We start from the raw sequence: 26,353 nt of genomic DNA, 5'->3' as shown, positions 1-26,353 counted from the left end.
CTGAACGTGAAACTGTGTTTGTGTGTGTACAAGTGAATGGAGGCGCGTGGCCCAAAAAACGAGCCGCACGCTCCTCTCGGCAGGAGGCTGCGCTGAACGCACACTTCATCTTACTCACTGTGGTTCGTGTGGGACAGCTCTTGTCTCGCCAAACTCTTTTTAAATCACACTTTCCAGCGGTCACGATCATTCCTCGGCCCCCCTGACTCCCTTTCGTCTTGCTCATTTGGCCTGGCATAAATTAGACTTTGTCATGGCTGATTGGGAATAGGCACCTTATTGCATTAGGCCATGGCTTATTAAGCAAATGCTCTTAGGACGAGCCTTGCTTAACATGGTGACAGCTTCTCAATTAGGTCGTCTGTGAAATATGCTCGAGCTAATTGCCCCCAAACACAAGCTCAAGACTCGGATTAGAACTTCCGTTCCGTTTGACGTGTATAGACATGTTTTCGTTTAAGTTCACAGGTGTCATGGAGCTCAAAGTGATTTTTTAGCGTGTGCGCGCCAATGATTTCTGAGTCATTTGTAGTTTTTCAGATCCTCCCTTTCATATTATTTGTGTGTGTGACTGAGTAAAGCACTGAGTGTTTGTGTGTGTGTGTGTGTGTGTGTGTGTGTGTGTGTGCACGTGTGTGTGTGCGCATAGACATGGCGGATACAGCTCTCATGAGATCCTCTCTTCTCCTCTCCTGGAGGAATGGCGGCTTCAAAAACCTTTCCCCAATGATTATAATTGACTGATTGGTGAGTCCTTAACTTCCTCTGCCTCCTTCAATAATCCCAACATGGCTCTCAAGTGGCTCTGGGCTGCCTTTATGAGTGCCTGCTTGCGTACTTTATGATTGCCTGATGTGAAAATGGCAACGGTGGTACGTGGGGGTAATTTGTCGGGAACTCAACAAAGAAATGTTGTAACAATTAATCACCGGGTGAACACCGAAGAATGTGGTAATTATGTTCATTAAGTGGCGAGCATGAGGGCAATTATCTGGCATCAGCTCGGGTTGTCACAGGCGTGTCAGGCTGAGATGTTGTAATAACTCACCACTTTTAAAGGGTTATCCTCTCTCATCTAATGTGGTCCGATGGGTATGGAGCAGCATGTATGTAGCAGTACGGTCACAATAGGGTCACATGGTTGTTGTCCTTGAGTCTCTATACAAAGCCGGGAGGAAGCAGACTCTTTGGGAGTACTAATAAAATACACTCTGAATATGCAAATTCATGTTTTGCTTCTCCTACATCCCTATAAGAAACACACTGACCATGTTATTTCAGAAATGGCTTTTTATTTTCCAAGGCTACCATGCCAAGACATACAGTAGTCCTGTAATTATGTTTTGGCCTTTTTATTAAATTGATGATGCTTTTATTCACGGCACTTTCTCATGAATGGACACATACCATGTTAGCACAGGCGGAGTGGGATGGGACAAAGTCTGACATAAAAAGTGTGATTGTGTTAAATAGACCCTGTGAATGGCCTCGTTCACTTGGAGAACACTGGAAGGAAAAAAATGTGCCATCATGAAACAGGTTTTCCTGCTAATTTTAACCAGATTTCCAGAAATAAATCTGCTATAGAAATGCAAATTAATGTATGTTTTCATCCACTACTGTGATGCAAATATAGTTGAAACGATTAGCTGGTGGTGTTCAGCTACCGCAGAAGAAGAAGAAGCCCCAACTAGATGATAATGTCTGATGATGTTTATTTAATGTATTAATGGGAGAAACTTAACTCTTTATGCACGCTGAAAATATTCATAAACACTAGTGGATGGAAACACAGTCATAGGAAGGTATGAGATGTGATGATCGTGCAAAGACGGAGCACACATGTGACCCGGCCAATCACTGTGCGAAATGGTTGTGCTTGTCGGATTTCTGAAAAAATCCATAAATTGTCGGACGAAGCCCCCACATTTCTGATGTCTGAAAGATGAGGGGGAAAGAGTTTCAGAGGCTGTTCGATGATCTGACAAGCGCTTCATTTGAACCATACTGACGCCTTCAGTATCAAACTACACACATTATATATTCAGGGCAACATGGCCCAGGGATAAGTTTTCTCCTTTCTTCATTCTTCCCAACACATAGACGACTTACCGACACACCTGGAGCAAGACAAAAAAAACAAAAAAAAACAGCTGCCTGCACCTGTATGAAACTCCTACCAATGCTTGTCTTATGCAGATCTACTTCCTGTCTGACTTACATGGAAGGAGACTTGCAAGCCCCAGTGAATCCTTAAACAAAAGGCTGAAACTTAAATCCTAACTCACAAATCCCAGCCTTGTAGATACAAAACCTGGAAATACTATCGGGCTAATTAAGCTGATTGGCTCCATCTGTCCTGAAAGAGGGCCGGCCTGCCAATCAAACGTGGATGTTTCTGCCGTAACAAACTCTGGCAGCGGCTTTTCTTCCCCTCTTGAAGCCGGGGGAAGAATCAACCTGACAGTGGAGCGTGTGATTGGACGGAACTGCGCAGGCTGTAGTTGTCAATCAATCAGTGAAGAGTTGAGTATTTCTTACCCTTTTCACAACGCTGCACACCTCTAAAGCTGCCAGGCGTGAAAATAATAGATACTTAGGTTAAAGACTCCCGGTATAATTATACAAACCTGCAAAAGACACCCAATCCTTCACTTTGTGAACTCATTCCTGACATACTCTTTTCTCTATCTCTATTTTTTTTTTAAAAACATCTCCAGGTATCTATGCTCTCGAGGAGGGCAAGGCAAGAGAAAGACAAATAGCGTGGGCTTTTTTTTTTTTTATCACCAAAGCCCTCCTGGAAACAGACAATAGCCACACAGGTCTTATTTTAGTCACTGGCTTTTGTGGCTGCGAGGCTTCTCAAGCTCCCTCTCTCCCGTTTCTCTTTTATTTTCTTGTGTTTTTCCTTGGGCACAGTTCTCTCTCCCTCTCTTCCTCTTTCTTTCCTTCTCTTTCAATTGCAAGCCTATTTGGAGCATGTTTGTTTTCACGCTTTCTCCTCTCGTTCTCGATCGCTCCCTCCCTCTCATTTTCTCCTGCCTTCACTTCCTCTCTGTCTTTCCCCAGCATGCGTATGCGTATGTGTGTGCATCGTACATCCATCGATGGATGCGAGGCGTGTATAACCTCAGGTAAGCTCAATGAAGCAGCCTGACTAGCCAGAGTGTCTGTGGGAGGCTCTGGCTCATCTCTGCCTGCATCCCTGTAGCCTTAATCTGTGACAGACCATTTCATAATCACAGCCAAAGGGGCTTCTCTCTCTCTGTCTCTCGCTCCTCCTCCTCTTCCTCTTCTTCTTCCTGTGCTCCTCATCTCCTGTCTTTTTTTCTCTCTCCCAAAGTGCAATAATTCACAGGCATGCACCCTCCCACAGGCGGATTAGCAGGCGGCGTGCTCGTCCTACATAATCGCAGCACAATGGGGCCCATACGTGCTGCCGCCACAGCCACGCCAAAGGGCACAATGCATCTGCGCCGTCCCCCCACACCAAATGACACTGGACCAAATGGACCCCATCTCGATACCCACCACCTGCAGTACAAGCAGGCCAGCAGAGGCCCAGTCCTCCTTCAGTGGCCCACCGTGGACTAGATAGGAATCGCATGCATCAATGATGACCTGTGCTGGGAAAAAAGGAAGATCTGAGAACCCTCTTTGTGTACGATTTGGAGTGACGTCTTATTTGTCTGTTGAAAGCCAGCCAAAAAAGAAACAATCTCTCTTCTCGAGGGAGTTTTATAATCGATATTTTCATTTTTTTTCCTGTACATAATTTAGACCATGTTGGTCAGTTCATGTCTGTGGATAAGTCTGCTACAAGTAAGAAAGAAAGAGAATAGTTTCTCCAGCTCCTACCGAAAACTGAAGTTCTTTTAATGAAATAAAAAAAGAGACAAACTGTAACATCCTGTCTTTGGTCTTGATGTCACATGAATATTCTGTGAAAATGCACAGTTCTTGCCTCCAAATCGTTCCGTGAGCCCAGTCGATTACAGTGTGCGACATTAACATATTGTAAAAAGGAACAAGCATCTTATGATTCATTTTCATTGTCAGAATAATAGCTGAGCCGATTAGCAGCATTGTTGCCATTGGAGAGGCAAAACATCATTACGCTCCTCAATCTGTTTGAGTAATTAAACCATTTGGGAGAATCATCTCACGTGGTTGCTGATTCAGTCAGAAGAGGAAGAGAAAAAAAAACTGCTGTTGAGAGCTGCGGCTATATGTAACGTTACATTTATGTATTAGCTTTAAAGGGCTTAAGTGTGAAGCTGCGCGCAACTGCTCCGGTAACGGAATGTCAAATAGGATCCATCGCTCCATTCCAATGCATTTCATATAATACTATAATGAAAGGCGAGGATTTATACCGCATTAGTATCAAGCTCCATCAGATTTAAAGCCATAAATCCATTCTATATCCTCCAAGTTTTTTTGCGAACATTTTCTGGGCGCTTAATTTAATTTTCTCTGAAAGTGCCAGGCGACCGCTGTTCTTTGGTGTCAGGTGAATGAAATAATTTGCACATACTTTGCGCCTAAACTGTAGAAATCCAGGGGGCAATTGCATGCTTTGCTACAGTATATCACACAAATGCGCCAAATCTCCTTTTTTCCTGTTACTCTATGGTTGCAAAAGGTGCTATTAGGCTCACTTTCAAAGCATGCAGTTGGAAAACCCTCGGCTACCCTATTTGATTTATCCAGCTTTTCCTAAATCAGATCTACTATGTCATTTCTAAAAAACCTGTACTCCATCTCTCCATTCTCGTTCCTCTACACTCCGATGGCCATGGATGACACACATTAACGTCTCCCTCAGCTGGGTCCAACAGACCTGCTGCAGGTTTCCTGGAGACTTGGCTTGTATGTAAAGCACATACACATTCAGACTGGTATACCTTTCTATCTTTTCCTTATCCCTTTGTATTTTGCCACCTCAGCACAAGCCCACACTGCGGTAATCCCTCACAAGTCAGGACAAAATGAGTGACACAGGGTGGGTCGCAGCTTGAACACACACGGCCGTGCATAAGATATCTCTGAGATTTTGCCCCTACCTGGGTTTACGGACAAACTCCGAATGTATTAGCGATTGGATGAGCCTCCTGGCCTGCCAAGCTGGAGCCTTACGCAATGTGGGTCCTTTCACACATGCAGGTTTGAACACACAGGATGTCATTAAAAACATAACTGCAACATGATGCTCGCTATATGTAATCCGCATGTATTTTCGACCCCTTCCACTATGCAACTCCAAAGAGGCTTGTTAATCCTTGCCTGTGTGGAGGCAGATGCTAAACTTCACTGCCACGTTCTGTATGAACATGCACACACGCTTGTGCATGCAGACGCATTCACATTTAAGCGCCGATGCAATGTTTTTTGCATGAGTTTTTTATAAGAAAAATATCAATATAATATAGGTACACACGCACGAGGGGCTTTCTTTGATTTGACCATTAGCAGTTTTTGTTCTGCTCCTCTGTAAAAAAAAAAAAAGAAAGAAGAAAGTCCCATGAGCATCTCAAAGACAATGCTGCTGCTATATGTTTGAATAAATAAGGTAAAGGGTACGCGGGTCAACGTGGTCTCATGAATGAGGGGTTACAATCGCACATGACCTCACAGGAGTGGGAACTATAAAGTGAAAAATGCTGTCTTAAGAACATGGAAGAAAAGAGAGAACATTCTACAGTATAAAAGAAGTATACAAGTCATAAGAAGAGTTCATCCTGTAGGTTGTTGGGGCTAAACATTGGTAATGTTATGCTGTTGTCGTCTCACTTTTGGTTTTGCTCTGTCTCCCGCTCTCTTCCTCTGTCTCTCTCTCTCCCTCCCTCTCTCCATGTCAGTCTGCTGATTTATGGCTCTGTTTAAGCGAAGGCCACACGTCTCTCCCGACGCTGCTATTTGTTTCAACGCTGCTTCATTTTTTTTCCCACTCTTCCCCCTCTGAAGGCAACCAACAAAAATTAACCCTTGGCCATTATGCACACAGCAAAGTGTGTTTTGTGGCTCTTCCCCGGCTGCACCTGCTTCGGGGAGCTTGACGGGGCTGCATGGTGACTCCACTGTTGTTCTGGCAAAGTGCCGAGCGGGCCCAGCCCTCTGCTTGTTGTTGTAAGGAGCTGGAGTTGGAGATGCAGAAAGATGACATGCCACAAGGATGCCATTAATAATGCTCACAGGCAAGGTTGGAAAAATGTCCGACGTCACAAGGCCTTTTTATCAGCCTAATTTCATAAGAGGATTTCATGTCTGAGCAAAGAAAAGTGGCTATTTTTCCTCTTCTTTTATATTGTAAACACCCATTACTTGGAGAGAGGTATACAGCCATTCCCTGGCAGTAAGTGGATATGAATTTCAAGACAAAACCATCCTTTCATATCAGCCTTTCTCACAAACGCATTGACATAATCGCGACATCAGACAGGCTCACTTTTTTCACCGCACTTGTGTTCCAACTGCTCCCTGATTCATTGCATTTTCTTGATGAGACTTTTTTTTTCCCTTCCCATTGGCGATACTGAAAATTAGTTCTTATGGATTTTTCCCGCAAACTAAAGCAATTGTTTGACTAAATCAAAGAGGCAGCTGGAGCCACAATTACATATTGTGAGTGTGATTGTGTTGCCATTGATTCTAAATGTCTGAAGCACTGAGAGGGATGCGTCTGACTTGGCTCCGTGCATTGTGGTTGGTTTCTCTGCTACCAAGCAGTATTGTACTATATTTGCACTTCTTCTTCCCCTTTCGCTGTCTGTGCCTTTGTGGCAGGCTGGCAAGGAGGAGGCTGTTGTTTACCCTGGTAAGCTGCCCATTGTCTCTGGTGGGAATTCCCTTTGGGAGAGAGTGCACCACGGAAACGAGCCTCGGCACAGCGCGAGGAGCTAACTGCAGAGCTGCTAGCGCGACAGCGGGGCTCCCGTGCGTCCACTGGGATCTGGTGCCAGGGGAAAGATGGCCGTCCCCCAGGACGGGAAGAGACGGCGAGGTTGAGACAACAAAAGGGAAAAATGAAAAGACCAGCAACAAAAGGGGGGAAAAAGGGAGACAATGGAGGAAAGTAGAAGACAAACACACAGGAATAAAGAATTCAAGGTAAAAAAAAGAAAAACATCAGTTTCAAAGAAGTACTAGAAGTATGAACAAAAATCCAGTTACAGTCCCATGAGCGTTGTATGAATAGAATAAATGTAAGTAGATGTGAAGAAGTGAGCTAATGTCAGGATCTAGCATTTGATACAGGATAAAAACAGTAAAAAGAGAGAGAGTCAGAAATACATACGAATCGGAGGAGAACCTTCTATAATTTCTATCATCATTCATCAGCAAGCCATTATTTCTAAAACAAAACTTCCTTTAGTATGTCCTAACCCTCCTCCATTTCTTCACAACAGTGACTGCTGACTCGAGGCCCGCTATGCCTGCGGCTGGAGTAGAAGGCGTGCCCCAGCTCAGGTGTGTTAGTAGTGGACGCGGGGCACTGACAGTCTGAGTTAGTCTCCTGGCTGGATGCGACTTGACAGCAGTTAGGCTTGCAGGGCCCAGTAGGCAGGTTGGGTGCTAAGGGCCTTATAGTGAACCTGCAGCACACCGGATTCAAAGGGGGGGAAAAGCGCACGGCGCAGCACTGAGTCACATCTCAAGTCGAACAGGATGAACTGTTGTTCAATCAGCGTCACTCCCTATTGCGCTGCTGTTTCATAATGATGACAACAGACAGCTTAGCAGACACTGTGTACTTCAATAGACATTTGATGTTTTCATTTTTCTTTTCCTTTCAAACTAAGATTGTCTACTTATTATAGTGGAAAACATACAACATTTGCATTCATCAAGTCATAGTACCATAAAATGTAGATGTTGTTCAACTAAATAAAATCCACTCTTAGCTTTTGAAGATGCAGACTTAATTTCTTTCTGTAGTTTGAGAGCATTCAGCTACTTTAGAAGAGATTAAAATGCCATTGGTTAAGATAATTGAAGAGAGGGATGTAAAGTTCAGTGGAAGAGAGCCTAATGCCTTCTTAAGGTGAGCCATTTCAGCACGCAACCGCATTTGTATACGTCTGCGTATTTACCCGCGAAGGGAGGGAGGTGACCTTTCCATGTGGAGATGGTGTCTGCATGGAAACGCTGCTTGCTGCATCCTAATGGCCACCCAGGGCCACCTCGCCTCCGCGGCCGTCCTGATATTTGCCTAAACACGGTGGTGAAAGTTTTTTTTTTTTTTTATCCATCTAGAACTATTTACAGAGAATTTGTGGTCAGCAGAAATGACGTGAGAGAAGCAGGGGAGTGAGGGTCACAGGGGATATGTGGTGTTAGACATACTGGGAGCTGTAGGCCAAGGTTAACAGGCTATTAATTGGTGGTACAGTAGATTAGTGCACACTCAACATGTTAAGCTGGAAGTTTTATTTCCAAATGAAAAGACTGTTGGCAAAATGACAGATGTGAAATTTCCTTGTCTGACTTTGAGCTGAAAGTATTTTGCTCTGTAAAGTTTCAGCTTGTGTTTCAAATAACGAAAGTTTACAAACTGACAAACACTCAACAGAGTACGACTGACACAGTATCATTAGCGATGCTGCTCTGAGTTAGGGTTATGGCAGAGGTCTCCCAGTCAACATGGCTTCCTGCCTCCTGCTGCTCTGCGGATCATTAGGAAAATGAACGATTGGAGAGCTGTGTGTGTGTGTATGTGTGGTATCTGTGCCACTGGGCTGTGGGCAGCCTGATTACTCCGCTCTGTCTCCTACTTACCTGCCGGCCCACTGACTTACCTTCAGCATACTAACTCCGTCTCATTCTCTCCTCCCCTCCTACACACACACACACACACACACACACACACACACACACACACACGCACACACACACACACACACACACACACACACACACACAGGAAGGAATCACAAATGCATTAATTTGTCTAGATTCATCTCTGCAAAACTTCTGAATGTATCACATCTTGACAGACAATTCTAGGCCAGTAAATCTATTCCTCGGGGTATCTGTGTACCTTTGGAAAAAAAAAATCCCTTTAGCTTGCAAAACCCCTCGCTGCCACCCATTTTCCTCTTCTGTTTTTATATGTGTATACCCAATTGTATACTCGAAGGCAAATGGCACACATATATTTTAAAAGCACACATCAACGACATGGGGCAAAACTACAAAATTACAGGATCAACGATTGATGTCAGGGGAACAAATCTGAGCAAGGGGCTGGAGATTTTTCACTTCTGCTAGGGCGTTTGTGTGAGCTGTCCCCATTAACAAGCAGGGGAGATAATGTTGGTGGGTGGACACAGTGTGTGTGTGTCTTGCCGAGCCTACGTCACATTTTACGTGCCGAGCCTGACAAAATAAGGGTCGGGGGCATTTACTACACATTCATTTTCCATCCAATAACATAAAAAGTAAAGCTATTGTTTGGGATATATATATATATATATATATATATATATATATATATATATATATATATATATATATATATATATATATATATATATATAGTATATATAAAATATATATACTTTGAGCTAAAAGTATATATATATATATATATATATATATATATATATATATATATATATATATATATACTGTATGCATCTAAATGCATTTTTACAAAATATAAAATACTGAAATCACAGCTACTTAACACCACCAGTCAGAGAAGGAAGCAGCAAGTTTGTACTTGTCTACAATTATAAATGAATAAAGGATAAGGAATTACATATAGACATATCTATCCTGTAATTTCAGCTATAATGGCTTACAAATCCACCTCCTACTGCTCTGATTACCCTAATGTTCTTCCAAAGGAATGGAGCTGTGTTCTTTTTATAAATTCCCACCATTCTTTATTTTGCCACACAAACAAATTCACACGTTTCTGTTCACACATTAATTATGCAGTTAAAGAAAAAAGCTGCAATGGGGGAAAGGAAGGAAGGTGAAAATGAGGAATTCAGGTTCTTATGCTCCCTTGTTGAATATTCATATAAAATACATTTTCGATGCTTTCGGGCATTGTTTGTTCCAGGGCGGCGGAGTCACTTCTTATTTGTGAAGCTGTTAGGTACCAGGAAATGGGCGAATCCGTTTTGGTGAGAGGAGAAAGGTGTCTGTGCTCCAAGGTAAGACATATGTGAGGTGTCTGTGGCAGAGTGTGGAAGATATTTAAAGTGTGGCTTGATCACCAGCCCCACTCCTAGCGAAATTGCACCTACATTTAATTTGATTAAATTTGTTTAATATGTCATTCAGTGCCGGCGTCACGGCGGTGTTGACTTGCTCTGACAGCCGATGCCGTGCATGTCTGACAAGCACTTTTGTAGCTCTTTCTAGCAACCCGTCATGCTTTCTCTTGGAGCTCTGCACAGTTTGTTTCACCTCTCCAAGACGACCGAGAGCACTTAAAGATAATTATTGCCAAACGATGCTCTAATGAGGGAACAACTGTCCTTAAGTCTTTGCGTGAGAGCCCGGCCTGCTTGCTGTGACGCCAGCTTTTTTTAGGCTTCATTTTGTTTGCCCGTTTGACAGTGTCACACTTTCTATAGATGTTGCTTCAATCTGACGCATGCCATAATAATTGGCTGGGCGCGGGAGATGCAAATTGCTAAAGATTTAATAAAATGCACCTTAAAGGGGTTAGAAATGTCTGTTTGCAAGTCAAATTACCATTTCGCCTCTCTTTGAGTCTTTCCTTTTTCTTTTTTTTTGTCAACCTCTCTTAAACTTCCTGCGCTCTTGGAAGAGGTCAGACGCAGCCCTTCATTTGTGGAGGAGGATTTTCGTCTCCTGTGGAAAATTGCAAGGCATTTAGAGCTATCGGAGAGGGTCAGGGACCTTTCCTTTAATTTCCCTTTATCTTCTCAACCATGCTGCACGACCTCAAGCACATCACGGTGCTGATGTCTGGCCCGTCTCTATGCATGCTGTTTATTTGTGTACCTGTTTTTTCTCCGTTCTCAATCAAACAGGATGGAATTTTCTCTCCAGAACTTGGCCCGTGCCTCCAAGGTATCTAGATAATTTTCCATGCCCCTCTACGCTGTATGAGCGTAACATGTTGAATTCATATCACAAACGTGAAGTATTAACTTGTAAGTCTTGTGAATTATTTTTGAGATTTGATGACGAGATCAGTTGCGTCTCCTGGAAGAGCCTTCCTTCAGGTAAAGCTTTTGTGCTACAGCCTGCAACTCCACAAGAATATTAATGACTTTCGGCGATTGTTTCCATTCAACGAGCCTCTTCCTCGTGGATGTTTTTGTATCTCGCCCGTGTCTCTGAAAAGCCACGGTTGCTACGGGAACACACATTGTGTCACCGGTCAGCCATGAGTGACAGTTGTTTCTCATCAAGTGACTTCAACGACGCAACGGTGAGCGCTGAAGGACGAGAATGTCCTCCTATATATAAGCTTTCCAAGAGGATGTTAGCACAAACATTTCCCCAATAATCCGTAACCGAGACTCGCGAGCAGGGGACTGGAACTAATGAAGACAACTATTCAATTACGAGCTCAATTAATGCAAGTGCCTCCAAGCGGAAGATCACAGATGAGCCGAGCAGCTAGCCCGAGATGCTGTGGACTGCAGACGAACAACGCACTGAGACATTGAGCGCCTCCCTCGATCCCTTGACTTACACTCACGGCCATCTCCACTTTAGAATGTCTTTTCGGGCTCATAAGGGGGACCTGAGAGTGTGCCTCGAACATGTGCCGTTGTCCACTGTGTGGAGTCGTAAGGACCTGAATTGACTTTGTTGAGATATGGACCCACAATCTCGACTTAAGTATTACTCTGTTATTGCCGTTCTCTCCCGAGGTTCATCTCGAGCCGCACTATATTTGACCAAGCACAACAAAAAGTCCAATTTAGCCTGATTTCCCTTATTCCAGCTTTGATTCTTGCTTTGGCCCATATTGATTTCATACAACTTGTTATGTTTGGTTTCTTGTCTGTCTTGTTTTTGGATAAATCCATGTTGTTTACAGTGTGCGATGACCCGCGGGGCGTCAAGATTATTCTTAACCCTCTTCCTCGCTGTGGTTTTGTGGTGTATCGATAGGTAGCCATGTTTGCTTATAATTAAGTCCCTACCACACCACAGATGGGACTTAGTTCAGACCTCTTGGCCCAATTAAAAGAAGCTTTCCAACTTCAGGACTACCTGCTTTGTTATATATATATATATATATATATATATATATATATATATATATATATATATATATATATATATATATATATATATATATTAGTGCATTAGTTTGATAAAGAGGTTTCCAGCGGTGAGACATTTACACTGGTTGATACATGACGCTTGCATCCTCGTAATGCAATACAACTCTGAATAACCACAGAATATTACATCTTAGCACAAAGCTACACCGCACTGATTAAAGACAAAAAACAGACACTTTGCAAGAGGAAAAAAAAAAAAAAAACTCTAATTATTTCTCTCGAAATAAAATAAAATGGTATTGGCCACTGGGGAGTTGGGTCTAAGTATTTCATTTATCTCTAAAAGTCCTCGCGAGGATGTTTCCTTCCTTTTATTTTAAATTCTCTTCTATTTTTTCATCTTGAGCATACTTCAACCTCCTGCATTATATTTCATCTCTTTCTCTAGCTCATTTCATCTTTTCAAGATGTATTGAGGACAGTAATTGAAGAGCGGAGACATTGATGGTAATTACCAAGTGACTATAATTCAAGCTAGTCCACAGTGTGACTTATTAGAAGCTATCGGATACGGACCTAAAACCCCTCTCCTTGATCACACACTAAATACTATAATGATCTATTAAATAACCTGATAAGTGATCTGTTCAGTATGTAGCGCACCTGATTAACTGTGAGTGCAGCTGATTCTGTCCGAAGCTTGCCCGTACACTGGTACTTATGATTTAACTATTTCTCAATACTGTTTCTGTTTACACATTTTTTGTTGTGTTGCTGTGTAATTATGTACATACAGTTTGCTTTAAATATGTGAACATGTGACAAACCATAAGCTAATAAATGTTCATAGGAAATATTTTCGATCAACCAAACTCTTTTTCAAAAATATTTTTATATTTTTTCTGAATTGGAAACTGATTAGTCTGTTTAGGCCCAGTGCTTAAGCTTATATTCTGTGCTTTCTCACATGTTTTTCTTTTCTTTTTTTTTTTCTTCTTTTTTTTGCCTTTGTTGTTTGTTAAACCTAATCATATTCTTTTGGATGATACTTCTGCAAGTGTTTCTTCAGGTCTTTGGTGTTGAAGCCAGGTGACACCGATTGCGTCCCTTAAAACACTTGTGTTGCACTCTTGACAGTGTGTCGTTGTGCTGCCCCCCCTTTCTTTAACATGAAATAGCATAGCTGACATGATGACGGTTACTGTCGTTAACGTGTGACAAGTTGCGACTTCTCATTGCATTTATTTGTCTAAAGTGTGCCTATAGGAAAAAACAAAATGATGTTTAAGTGAATATTTTTCAAAAGTTTGTATCTTATTTTGAACTTTATATGTTTTTCTGATAACGGCTCCAGTGTTTGTTTTTTTCTAGAATTGGACTGATACAGTTGCTGACTGTGGGATCAGCGCAGTCTAACTATGACCAAGATAGTTGCTGCACAGCTCAGGGCGTGTGTGTGTGTGTGTGTGTGTGTGTGTGTGTGTTGTTGTGTGTGTAAGGAGCACCCAAAACAAGGTTTCCCTGGTGAGGTGACAGAGGCAGCAAAGCCAGTAAACAACGATGACAGTAATCATATGTGTTTGTGGTGCTATGCTTCATCACCTGTCTACCACCAAGGCTTGTTAAAGGACAAATGACTCTTAATAAAGCATATTCTTTCCCCTCATCTCTCTCTCTCTCTCTCCTCTCCATCCCTCCTGTCAGTATTCCTTTGCTCCCCGCAGCCCTGCCCCCACCTGAGGAGGCCAGGTTGCCAGGCCGTGGGGCGGTGGGATTGGCCGGCTCCACGCTGAGATTGATTACCCCTCTAATCTTAGGACTGCCAGTGTGTCTCCAGGGCAAAAACTCCTGCATGAATCCCGCCTCCACTCCCCATCCTCTCTGCCCCAACTCCCACCGTTCCTCTGTCTCTCTACCTCCTCTCTCTCTTCCTCCATCCCCTTCATCCCTCTGTCCCTGTGCTGCCAGAGGCACTGAGGGACGATACTAAGTCACAGCTCCAGACAGGGCCGCTCGCTCGCAGTGCCTGCCTTGTTCGCCATATGTCACAGCAAATGGGGCTCCCGTGGACTCTGCCTTGGACTCACAGGGGGAAAAAATGACACGGGGAGGTGGATAGGGGGTGAGGGTTGGAGGCTGCATGAGTTGGGCAATAAAGTGAAGCAGAAAAAGCTAATCCAGCTTTGATTCAACAATCTTTTAAATCACAGAGCATTTTGTGGGAGTTGTGTGGATAAAAGAACAACTAAAATCACATATATGTATGTATATAGACATTTAAACAGAGCCCTGCTTCCATTTGCTCTGGGTGTTAATAGGCTTTGCCTGTTTGCTGTGTTCACACATGATTTGTTGAGGGGATGACATGACACCCTTCCAGTGTGCATTATCATGGCATCCAGGACACAAGACACATGACAACTTGTAAAGGTGTAAAGGTGACAATTGTGCTTGGTGAGGGTACGACTTGTCATCCAGTCGCTGGTGAAATTAGCTCTCTTGGCAGCTCTTTCTAGATTTAGAGAGACTTCCACAGTGGCTGGGTGGTGATGTTACCTCTCAGAATGTCACTTTGGCATTCGACTTGTCTTGCAAAGCCTGATTTATTTCGGATGAGAGTGAGAACATAGTGGAAACCCACTGACAGAACAATTAGCACTGTTGGAAATCACCACTTTAGGAGTAACAGAACTAAGTGGAAATAATGAGGAAGAATAATTAGAAAATACCACAGTCTACAATTACATATTCTATCTCACAATTTATAACATGTACAGGACTGGCGGAGTAACAGCACAGTCTTAAGTTTAAAATAAGTTAGACATTTTTTTAAGTTATGTTAGGTTTTTATAGGTCCCTTGGTTCATCTCATACTGACTCAAAATACTATGTCAGTGCAGGCTTCTTAATTTAATTAGACCAAGATTACATAACACTTGTAGGAGAAACACGGGCAAACACAAACGTCGGTTCCTGATGGCTTCGGTGGCGCCCTGTCCCGTGATTCATGGCTGTCGTGAGACTGGGATGTGGGGGCTGGGGTTATATTATGGTTACGATATTGAGGCGGTCTTGTTGAAGTGGTGTTTACATGCGTCTGCATATATTTACCCCCAAGGGTCAATCTTGAGCGTGCACAATGTTGCAGTGCTCTGTGTTTAAAAATACGATAGCTTTAATGGCAAAGCAGCAGATGAAATTACTCACTTAAAAAATTGTGTTTAATAATACTTTTAAATTGGGAGTTCAACTTTTATTTCAAATATAATAACAGTGAATGATGATTTTTATAGGACAGCTGGAGCATTTTGCTTTTATCACAATGCAAGACTTAGACCCACATATTTTCAAGGTGGAACTTTATATGTACCACTCCACCTGCACCAAGGATAGAGTATTAACACAGGATGAGTAATGCTCAAACGCTGAGTTCATTTCGCACATATGAGTGAGTCCCCAAAAGCACATGGAAACGGCCAGACAACCATCAGAAGACTCTTTGAAGCGCTCTTTCAGGCCACCGTGGGTTGCCCACACACAAGTACTCACAAACACACACTTGAGAAAGTCTTTGAGGGCACTGTTTTCTAATTCACCTCTGCACCTGTTTATACCCTCTCCCCATTCTTCCTTTTTTCCATGTCTGAGTGAGTCCGAGTCATAGAGAGAAAAAAAAAAGGAAAGAAAAGCAGCGTGGGTGAATCTGAGCAGAGAAACATCCTCTGGGTCTTTTTCCTTTTTTAAAAGAACTCCTCCAGATCTCATGTTTAATTTATGAAGGAGGGCTCAGGCGTGATACATCCTGGCATGACAGGCAGAGTCCATCTTTGTCTGGGAAACATGGATCTGACCGGACCAGGGGTGATATGCCAGTCCCCATCAGGGCCTCCGGGGGGCCACAGACTGGTCAACAGCTGGGGGCGAAACCAACCCTTTCATTGGAACCAGAGCGCGGTTAATTAAACAAGTTCCCCTCGGTCAGAAAGCAGCTGGAGTCGGTTTACTCCATGTGCCAGTCAGTGCCAGGCTGGCTGGAAGGCACACTCCACCACACAAAAGAAGAGGAGATGCGACAGTGTTCTTCAACGTCGGAATGTAGAGACACAAGACACACATGAGAGGATGTTAGTGTTTGGGAGTATTTAGATTTAAAGATTCTTCGTCTAAGTAGAGGAGTGGGATGTGCTCGTCTTGGCTCACCCACATCCAACTGTAAGCATCAATCCACAACCCACGCCCGTAAAACCCAAACTCCAGCTTTATGTGCAAGCACATGACGAACAAATCAAATTTGTCTTCGGCTCTACAGATCCGCATGCTTACAGTACAGACAAGCATACCGACACACACACACACACACACACACACACACACACACACACACACACACACACACACACACACACACACACACAGGCAAGAACACAACCGCAAACAAACTCCAACGAGAGAAATCTTGTCAAGCTGAGCACCGAGTAAAGATTAGGCATCCTTGTCCGCCTTCACAGCCTGCGACGCCGTGGTCAAACCTGGGGCGATTTCCGTGAGAGAGAGAGATAGAGTGGCAGCTGATAGTTGACGGAGCGGATGTGAGAGAAACAAGACATTTTCGGAGTGCTAAATCGCTGGTAGGGTTGCAAACTGGGGGAGGGCAAGAAAGAGCGCAAGAGAGGAAGAGGGAGGGGAGGCTGGGTGCAAAATAGCCAATTTCATAGTACACATGTGGATTAAGTTCCCTCCTTTGAAAACGCGCCGGAATGCCCATGTACCAATTACGCCCCGGTGGTACAGGCGGGAGCTGAGGGGCCATGTTCTTGGATGTTCTTGCGCCTGTGTGTGCTCGGGCTTGCCAGATTGTCTGCGGGCAGCGTGTGTGCCTGCTTTGATTCGGTGCCAGCGAGGCCTCGCAGGCTCTTGGCACCCTGACACCTCCCCATCAATACGCTGGCACCGTGCGGTAGAAGGGGGGGGTATCAAAAATGACCCAATTAGACGATGGCAATGTGTTCTGACAGGCACTACCTGGCCGGGCGTGTTTTAAAACTGCCATCTTTCTCGTTTCTTTTCCTCCATTCTCTTTGGTGCACACTCTCTACCTCTTCTCTGCCTCTCCGCTCCTCTTCCCCGGCGTTTTCTACCCCATGCGCTACTCACAGCGGGTGACAATGGTGGAGATGTGAGTCGATCTGCGTGCCTTGACACCCTCTCTTTGTACGCTTCTTTCAGCTGTTTGCTACAAACATCCCGGCACTTTGCAAGTGTACAGATATGAGGGGATTGGATTTGACTAAGAACACTGTGATTAGAGCTCTCAGTGACAGAAACATTATCCACAGAGTTGGCTTGTCAGTGTTCATTGCCATGACTGACAAGTCTCTGGATCTTCCATTCTCTTTCTCTATGTCTCTGTTTTTCCCTGCTGCTCTCCATCTCCCCCCCCAACCCCTTTCGATAGTCTTGATCTGTCTGTCTTTGCCATGTGTAGCTGGAGTTCAGTTGGAATCTGTGCCAGCGTGTGTCAGCGTTAGTCTATCTGTTTGCAGGATGTCTGCAGCTCCTTTAAAAGTCAAAAATGTCTTCTTTCTGTCATGAAAATGTAATGCCAACTAAATGCTTTACTTAATACTTATTTATGTCCTTATCAACCACTCTTATCTGATGAAAGGTGTATTATTAGCCAGTCCAACTACCTTTGAGCACAACCCGATCTCCTATGTTGCTCCTTTTATTAAAACCTTTGCAAGAATTATCCAGTTGTAATCTGACTATATACTTACTTGATAATTATCCCCTTTTCTTTTAGCATGTCGACAACGGAAAAACTTTGAGGTGTAGTACCACTCCATCAAACACGTTCAGTGTATTAAAAAGAATATTCTGGTGATTAGGCCCTTTCGGATGTTGGCCTCAGATAACGAAGGCGTCTCGAGCGATGACCTCTTTGTTTCTTCCGTCTGTTTTACAGACCGTTAACTCGCTAACGTCTTCAAAAATGTCCTTAAATGAAAACTGTATAAATTCATCTGTTTTCTGGCCAGCTGAACTTTCATAATTATTTCCAATGCATGGTAAAACGTTTGCATGTTAAGGATAAGTCCTACAAAATCAAGTTTACTGACTGATCATTGATTGATTGATGTCATAAAACTGCAGAAGAGAGGCTGCACTCACATCAACTTTAGCCGTACGGTAAATCTTTCAGCTCCCACTAATGTTTTGACACACCATGACGCAACTGGCAGCCTGTGTTACCAGAGTTGTATGGAATTTACTCAAGACAGGGATTTCTAGCAGGAATAGTTCAATATTTTTCATAAAAAATAGTTTTTTGTAGAGACAGGAGAGTGGAGAAAGAGTCTGGGAACTTTCAATCCACTTTAGAAAGCACTGGACGTCTCTCAAAATGGTGTTTTACTGATTGTTGATGCAGTGAGATGTGATACTATTCATTTAAACTCGAGCTGTAGGGATTTGATTAGTGTTTACCACATTTTCAACATGTACAGGTTTTACAAGGTAATCTTTTTTTTTTTATTCATTTTCATCTTTAAAAAAAAAAAAAACAGGTACAAACGCCGGAATTGCTTTACTGCTCATTTATATTAGTTCTCGTAAAACTGTCCATTGAATGACTTTCAGTTCCTTCTCATTAGATTTAACGCCTCGGTTGCTCCATCTGAGAGCCCACTGTGAAGGTTTGGCAGCTGATACCCTCTGGCGCTATACTGGTCATGAGCCGAGCCTGCACAGGTCTCGACTGGCATGTTAAAGCAAGCTGCCAGCCTCGATGGGCAGTTGGCGCCAGGTTCACGACCAGCTGGTGAGGTTTCTGAGCCATTCTCAAGGCCATCAGGTTCATCTGTCAAAACTCCTGCGACGACTCCTCCTATGTGTATTTAATGAAAGTATCACTCTGCTACTTTGAGTACAAATCACGCAGGGACCCTGGAAAAAAAAAGTTAGTTTTCATGAATATAGCAGTGTATTTATACTTTATTTTGCATACATGATGTGTTACTTGAGAACTAACAAAATACAAATAGTCTCACTATAGTAACTGATAGAGATATATTGCTGATAGAGCCCTGGTCACTGTGAAACCTTGCTGCCAATGTACCTACTATACATCTTCTCCACTTATTTTTCGACCTTCCCCGGTTTCTCTCTGAGCGATTAACCTTTTGTGTGTAACATACTTGGTCATGTGCTGTGTCGTTTCGCACAAGCGCATGTGTGTGTGCGCGTCTGCTTCCTCTGCTGATTGATTGGGCGTGCAGGTTAAATGATCAAAAAAGCTTTTACGATTATAGGACAACTCCTTCTCTTAAGGCACCTGCTAAGTTGTTTGTTGCCAGGAGAAACACACACTTCATCACGCTACTGTAAATGATTTCCCTGCTCCTTCACCCCGAAGCTCCTGTTTCCTCGTTTCATTTTATACAGGGGATATTTGTGCAGGAGACCTTCCCTTTTTTCCCCATTGGAAAAAAAGCAGGGAAGGCTAAAAGGGATGTAATGCTGTTTGAGGACAATAGCTTATCTAGGAGTAACGCTGTCTCGGCTAATTTGTACGACTTGCCACATCCTGCCGTGGCGCAACAGCTGAGTGCTTTCAGAGAAAGACTGATTTGACTTTGGCCATTATCTTTTGATAAATAAGAGGTCCGCAGGTGCTATTCTCCTTCCTCAGGGTGTGGTTTTGAAGATGGAGGACATGTTTTTGCCCAATGACATTGATGCAATACAACCCAGAAGCGAGGGCCCTAATGTCTGTGTGGAGTCCACTCAATCCTGGTGCCGAGTGTCCTCTCCTCGCCCCGGCCACAGCCTGCGGAGCCCTATAACCAAGCAGTGTGCACACCGACCATGAGTCATCAAGGTCTGTGTTTAGACAGGGCTAGGGGTCATTGTGGTGGCAGCTAATGTATAGTCTCAGGATGGACTCACAAATCGGATGCAGTCCACCCCAAACACCCTTTTTTTCTTTGAGGAAAGGAAGAAGAGAAAGAAATTAGAAAGAAAAGGTCAGATGTTTCTGTTGCAAAAGTCTAAACAGAAAGTTATATTGGCTGTGTTTCAGAACTCATTGAGCCTCAAATTATGTGTTGATTATTCCAAAATAACTTTAAATACAGGTAAAAATGTTTTGGCAAACTCATGATATTACTCTCAATTGCGAGCAAAAAAGTCTAAAACTGGTATTTATCCTGCATAGGTAAGTTTTGAATGGCAAGAGTTCATGAGTATTTGGAGAAAAAAAATTCACACTTTGCAATTAATTAAAGTAAATCCTTTCAGTGTAGTTTTTACCACATTTAAAAGCCAGAAACTTGACCATTAACCTCCAAATGGATGTGAAACACCGCGAGTGTTCCCCTTTCGCTTTCTAAAAACAATGTGCCTCAAAAAGGACTGTAAAATGAAATGATGAGTTTTAAATGTCTTTTTTTTCAGGCAAACTCAATTAGCAACCTGTTTTTTCTCCCCTTTCGCAAAGAGCCCTACATTAGCACCAAGGCTAGTTATTATTTCCAGTGCGGACATCTTTACAAATCATTTCTTTTTGATTTCCCACCACTGCCTCCCGTGTGCCACTATGTTCCAAAGTGGGCTCCAATTATGGAAGCATTAAAAATGCTAGTGAAGGATTTAGGTACATTACACCACTCAATGACATTCTACTTGCCATTATGTTATTAGCAGAGTGCTATGTGTAAAAAGGGCCTTTAATTGGGAAAGTGTTGTAGAAAATACATTTAAAACTGCCACTGTTAACCTCCCTCCCAACCTCCTGCACCGGCAGCTGTGCTCGCTGTAGAAAGCTTCTCATCTTGGCCGATTTGGCTAAAATCCCTCACTCATGACAGGTCTTTCAGAGTAGGACCTACACAAATGCAAGAATGTGCTCACACATTTTTTTGGTCTACTCTCAATCTCTTCCTGGAAATAAATGAAGACAGGATTAAGAAGGTAGGCCCTACATCCAGTGCATGTATGTTTAGACCACAACAAATGGTGATCTTCATGGTTGATAATTCTGCAGATTACTTTTTGGAATAATTGATGAATCTTTAAGTTTATAATGTGACACATGAAAGTGTAAAATGCTGAAATTAAAGGTTACGTCGTTAGAATAAAGTATTTAACTTGTTACCGTTCGACAACTTGAAAAACTAGCAAACAGTGGGACACGTACAATTAATACATTCTCAACACCAATTTTCTGTCCATCAATTCATGAACTAATCGTTGAACCTCCAATGTGTTTGATTGCCGTGTGCATGCAGCTCATGTCCCGTTCCTCCACAATGTTTGATTTAGTGCATTTTAGTGTTCACCTCATTGGTTTATGAGGGCTTTTAACGACTCTGATGTGAAATATATTCTTTCAACCAACATGGGAGTCTGTCATTCCAGCCACAACGTTACAATCTACTGATAATTGTTTATTAATTGAAAGGAAAAGTGCGGTGTGTCCCCACAGATTTAAACAGTGTGGCGTGCTTCTCTTTAAAAAAAAATAAATGAAGTCCATCTTTCTATAATATGGCAGAGTAACAGATGGGGTTTGGGTTCCGTCCTGTGCTGCATCCACACACCCTATGTGTCATCTGTCATTATATTCAGGTCATTGTTTGGAGCTCAGTGGCAGCGTGACTGAGTTGGCCGCGGCTTGACAACTGTTTCTGTTTCACACATACATGGGAGAGAGAATATGCAGACACACTCAACACTCGCGGGGCAGAATCGGTGTGCTATTGTGTAGCCTAGTTCAGTTTTCCCAAATTAGGACTAAGACATTGTGATCGTCAATCTGTATATTCTTCTCTGGCCTTTTCATGTTCGATATAAGTGGATACTGCAGTATTGTAAAGAATGTGTTGTATGTGGCCTTCTGTCACGCATGCTTTTCTGCATGATAACTGTAATGTTTACTGTGCTGCCTTACAAACAAAATTTCCTGCAGGACAACAGATGGTGTTGTGTCACGTTGTATTGCATTATAAAAAATTGTATTGTGTACACCAGTGGAGTGTTTGTCTTTTCACCTCGCTGGGACACAAACCCATCATTGCAGGACATATAGTCCTAATTGAAATGTAAACAATAAACGCATACATACATAACTGGATCATGGAGTTGAGTCATATGTTAATGATGACTGACACGTGTTGTTACGCATACAAGATTCTTACATATTGTAACTCTAGTTCTGCGATCATTTGTCGAATAGCTGGATGACTTATTAGACTGACACACGAGCTTTCAGCTAACTCCAATGTTAGATGTTTCAAGCAACTGGTTTAAAATAGCAAGCGCAGCAGTCCGTGGAGGGCAGGCGTAAAGGCGGGTTGGATGAGTCCAAAATACACGGACGTACACGGAGCTTTACCAAAAGAGGCCGCGTTTTGTGTCCCGTGTGAAACCAAAGCGCCACTAAGGAATGTCAAATAAGCATATACAAATCGACCCTCGTAACTGAGTTTGGAAAGAAAGAGCGTTCACTTCTTCTACCACTCTGTAGTCATCAGCAGAGTTGTAAAGTACCGCTGTAAAGAAGGCCTCCTTAAGTTTGAATCGTCTCTTCCTGATGCTGATTCACCTAGTGTTCCTGCTTGGACGGCTGTGTTATTCCTCGCTTCTGTTACTACAAGATTGAAAAGAGGTTTGTACTCGTCATCTTGGTTCTCTATGCTTGAATATTTAGGAGTGGCCCGGTGAGCAAAAACCGGAGAGAAAAAAATGAGAATAGCCAGCCCACCTTAAGTGAACCTGGGCAGACGTTGGCGGTAACTTCAGGGCCAACTACTTCACTTGAATCAAGAGGTGGTAAGCAACACACGGGACCTTGGCTTGTGTCTTGAGCAGTTATAGCATCTATTTACTGATAAATAGGCTTACCTGCTCATGCTCTCTGTTTCACTCACGCTCTCGCTCGCTGTCTTTCTCCCTTTCTTTCTTTCTTTCTTTCTTTTTTTACAAACAGTATTTAACTTCTTCAACACAAAGTGTCATCCCTCTTATGTATGTTGATGTATCTTGAACTGGCTGGTTGTTAGCGTGTTACAAAACTTCTTTTCCCTGCCTTCATTCATACGTCTCACCATCCAACCATCAGACCGTCTTGTACCTTGCCTCAGCTCTCGCAGTGCTTGAAGCTTGGACAGCTTATTATTAATGCCTTTCAGAGTTTAGACTTTTCAGTTGCATCTCCCTGTCCTTGCTCGAGACCTGCAGGGTCAGGGCCTCCACATCGGCTGCTGATTATGTATGTATGCATAAATCTATCTATAGGGTGGCCTGACGTTGTGTGCGGTTGTTGATATGTGTTCTAACTGTGTGTGTCTGTTTGTGGTCATGTGAAAGAGAGGCTTGTTGAAGTAGACCTGTGCACCTCGTGACATTAGTATATCTTTGGTTTTCTGTAGTCTAATAAAGTAGATGATCAACCCTCATCATCGAATAAATTTTACATTTCTCTAGTTGAAAGTATGTACCAGAACCAAAGCCCCATGTCACTCATGTACAGTATGCTCATGTATTATTAGCGTTGCCTGGCTTAGTGGCACACTTCAACTGCACGTTTTACATTCAGGTGAATAAAAGATATCCTTTGAAATCCATTTATTAATAAGAACTATTGACCGGCAGTATTGACTGAAGCCCAAGGGCCTGTATCCAATAAGATATGGTAACCTTGTGCCTGCCAGGAACTGTGCAGTCAAAGCTTCTAGAAGAAGCAGAGGAAAAACAAACCAAGCATACTTTTATAATATGTTTTTATTACTACCCATAGCCAGCTGTAATCATGATAAAATGACAAAACTGACTGTTCCTTCTCTTAATTTTTCACACCATCCCACATTCATGCTTCCACAAATGGCTACAACCCCATTTCCTTTGTGTGTGTGTGCGTGTGTGTGTGCGTGTGTGTGTGTGTGTGTGTGTGTGTGTGTGTGTGAGAGAGAGAGTGTGCAGCGCTGCCTTTCAGGCTAACACCTCTTTCAGGTTAAGTCTTTTTTTTCCCACCTCAAAAAAGAGAGCGAATAGCAGCATTTTGTGTTCCCTCCTCCCTTTTTCCTTTCCTTGCCCCACTCATCTGTCAATGAAAGACACAGTTTTGCCACAAGGCATTGTGTGTTTAGCGGTGGTGCCAGCAACTGCCATTTGGGTGCAGAGAGGCAAGGGGATCCACCCCCTTTGAACTGCTGCCAAGCCAGCCAGCTTGCACCTTCTTTAATAACTTCCCCCGAAGGCACTTCCTTCTTTTTCTCACCCTCTCCCTCCCCTCTCTCTTCTTTTTTTTCCTCCTTTCTCTCATTCCCTCCCACCCTTTTACTTCTTCTATTTTTTTTTTAAATGACTGCAGTTTTCACGGCTAAAGCTGTGATGCTGATAAGAAAGGTAAGGCAGCTTTTAACTGGTAGCCTGACATCAAATCTCTGTGGAAAATACACACAAATGAGTAGAAGGTTAGGAGCATGTGTGGACTTACAGAGGCTTATAGAGTGTTTTATAGAATAGATATTGTAAATTGTATTTAAAAATCCACTTAACATGTCAATTTGTTCTTTTGTTAATTTATAAAAATCTTCAATAGTAGTCCATTAAGTCGCACAAATCTATTCCGGTGTACCCATAATAAGACATTTTAAATCAGAAAAAGCCTGCGCAACATTTAACAGATAAGATTACAAATGAGTATAGATTTTTGTTCTTTGTGGCACTCATTACTCAGTTCTTTTACTGCCTATTTGTACATAGGAGGACTGATAAAGGGACCTGATAAAACAAAACTATATCTGATTCTCATTAATGTATTTATTTACTTGTCGCCATATAGAAAACACACACAGGTAATATGCAAGTCTTCTGCAGTGAGGAAGTCAAATTACTTCTTCTTTATGTCATCTTAAGCTACAAAGAAGCAAGACATTTGGAGGGGTGAGTGGAATAAATATAATAGACATTTAATGAATTCTACCTGAAGTAGAGGAAGACAAAAGTCTAAACTCAGGGCATCCTCCTTTTTTACCCTGCTTGACTGTGAGTCTTCTTCTTTCCTCTCACAGCCTCTCGGTGGGCCTCTCAGGACATGGTTAACCACCATAAAGGCACTCTGTGAACTCCCGACCTGTCAGTTCCACTGTACAACACCAACGCCCCGGGACAGACAAGCTAGAGTGGAGAGGTAAGGAGTAAAAAGGCAGAGAGACCTGGCTAAAAGCACAGTAGGCAATAGGTGTCATATTAAGGGTGTGTAATACACTATGTCACCTCAATGGTGTACGGGCCATTAAGACTATAACCTCATACACCCCGGCGTTTATTTTGTCACTAGGGATTATTCGGAACAAACGGGCTTTGCCGGGGGAATGTGTGTGTTCTTTGTGTATGCTTGTATTCTGGTTGTGAGTGTTGACAAATGTATTGTTTTGTGTAGAGTGCGCGTGTCTGCGCCCTGTTTTATATTATCAGGAGAATATTTCTCTCCTAAATCCATGGCCATCATATTTTTAACGTGTGCCCCCAGTGTGCCCCAAGTATGTGTGTTTGTGCTATGCTGCATTTTTTTACGTGGTGTGGCGGTGTATTAAAGGACAGCGGGGTAAGATGTGGGGGCTGAAAATGAGAATGTAAATACAGGCGTGAGCTCACCCAACTCCCCCCATCACCTCCTCGTAGTCGTCCTCCTCCCTTCCCTCCTGTGTGAGGGTGAGCCAGCTAGGGGGTGACCTTGCCCAGTGTAATTAAAGTGAAACACCTTGACTTGTCACCATTGCCTGAGACAGCTTAAATCTCCCTAATGTAAATGGAGGCTGCCGCTGACGTGCTGCTAGGCATGGCCGCGGAGAAGATACAAGCGCTGGTGATCCATCTCTGTACCAGTGCACACACACACACACACACACACACACACACACACACACACACACACACACAAATGCATGCACTACCACACACACAAATGCACACACACACACACACACACACACACACACACACACACACACACACACACATACATACACACACACACACACACAGACACACACACACACACACAAATGCACGCTCTCACACACACAAATGCATGCACTCACACACACACACAAATGCTC

General features: G+C 43.0%; 1 long non-coding RNA gene across 1 annotated transcript in view; it reads left to right on the top strand.

Moving 5' to 3' along the window:
• LOC137781747 (uncharacterized) overlaps positions 1-25,418 on the top strand; it is a 67,382-nt gene extending 41,964 nt beyond the window's left edge. Inside the window, exons 3-4 of the long non-coding RNA XR_011077231.1 lie at positions 10,076-10,169; positions 25,304-25,418. This is a non-coding gene — a long non-coding RNA (uncharacterized lncRNA). The remainder of the gene's footprint in view (positions 1-10,075; positions 10,170-25,303) is intronic.
• The last annotated feature ends 935 nt before the right edge of the window (positions 25,419-26,353 follow it).

The sequence above is a fragment of the Clinocottus analis genome, unplaced genomic scaffold (assembly GCF_023055335.1).
Source record: "Clinocottus analis isolate CAN_PGR_092001 unplaced genomic scaffold, fCliAna1.0.p SCAF_9, whole genome shotgun sequence".
Lineage (NCBI taxonomy): Eukaryota > Metazoa > Chordata > Actinopteri > Perciformes > Cottidae > Clinocottus > Clinocottus analis.
The sequence above is the reverse complement of the archived record's forward strand: the minus strand, read 5'-3'. Positions and strand labels throughout refer to the sequence as shown.